The 1,334-nt window shown below is 36.4% G+C and overlaps 1 protein-coding gene across 2 annotated transcripts in view; it reads left to right on the top strand.

Annotated features, from left to right (window-relative positions):
* The first annotated feature begins 773 nt into the window (after window positions 1-773).
* Window positions 774-1,334, top strand: part of LOC106872763 (FMRFamide receptor) — a 285,188-nt gene continuing 284,627 nt past the window's right edge. For both annotated transcript variants that reach the window (XM_014919858.2, XM_052967526.1), the window contains exon 1: window positions 774-1,173. The gene's annotated coding sequence lies outside the window, so the exon portion shown is untranslated. The remainder of the gene's footprint in view (window positions 1,174-1,334) is intronic.

Here is a 1,334-nt window from a genome sequence, read left to right on the forward strand (position 1 = left end):
CGACCCCGAAATGGTGAATGGCAAAGTCAACTTCGGTGGAATTCGATCTCAGAACATGAAGACGAGCGAAATACCAGTAAGCATTTTGTCCGACATAGTGTAACCATTCTGCCAGCTTTAGTAATAAATATGATCTTCCTTTCTGCTATAGGTACAAGGCCTGAAATATTAGAGGAGGGGTCAAGTCAAGTACATCGACCCCAGTATGCAACTGGTACTTAATTTATCAACCCCCGAAAGGATGAAATGCAAAGTCGACCTCGACGGAATTTGAACTCAGAACGTAAAATCGGAAGAAATGCCACTAAACATTTTATCCGACAAGATAAGGATTCTACCAGCTGAGGCGAGATGGTGACTGTTGGGAATGCATCGAATTCATATGGATCGTGGGATTTGAACTGACCCAAGTGTAAACAAAAACAACATTAATACTGCACCCAAACATCCATCACCATCACCATCACCATCAACATCACCATCACCATCAATAATAAAAACGACAGCAGAATGAATGAACCAATATCCTAGGAATGACAGTAGTAAATCGATTGAGGGAGAAAAATATCATTTTAAAACAAACATGCTTTATATCACTACTTAGAACGTGGGTGAGTAGAGTGGAAATAAAAAAAAGTATTATCATTATTATTATTACTATTATTACTACTACTACCACTAGTACTACTACATAGGAGGAGTGAATCCAACTGGTAATATAGTAAGCATAAGTAAAACCCCGCATCTGTGAAAGTTTCGACCGTACTGTTGACTGGCTGGCTGGTTGGCTGGCTTGCTGGTTGCTTGCGAGTTGGTTGGCTGGCTGGTTGGTTGGCTGGAAGCCGAGCGATTGGTTTCGTTTACTTCTATAACTCTGTTTTAACTATACACCAATACTTGGTGCTACTCCTATCGTACGGATCAAACTTGGATTGAAACACGAATAATTACAATACACACGTGTTTTCACTGTTATTAATCTTTCTCGCTCTCTCTTTCTCAATCTTTCTTTCTTTCCTTTGTTATTTTGTTTCTTTGTTGACACAATATACAACAACACAAGAAGTTATATTTATTAATTTACCGCTGATGTTTACAATCAACGCAAAGAATTTTATACGCTTGCACGATGCAAATTGATTTTAAAAAACAAACAAACAAACGTATTTTCGGGTAAGTAAAACGCACCCGATATTTCACTGTTTTCATTTATAATTAATATTATTTTTTCTTGATAATGTTATTTATGAAATTCTGTGTTTTTATTGTTTTTCAGTTTTTATGATCAAAGATCACGAACTCGCGCTATATATATTAATATATATAAATGTATA

This window comes from Octopus bimaculoides, chromosome 4 (assembly GCF_001194135.2).
Source record: "Octopus bimaculoides isolate UCB-OBI-ISO-001 chromosome 4, ASM119413v2, whole genome shotgun sequence".
NCBI lineage: Eukaryota > Metazoa > Mollusca > Cephalopoda > Octopoda > Octopodidae > Octopus > Octopus bimaculoides.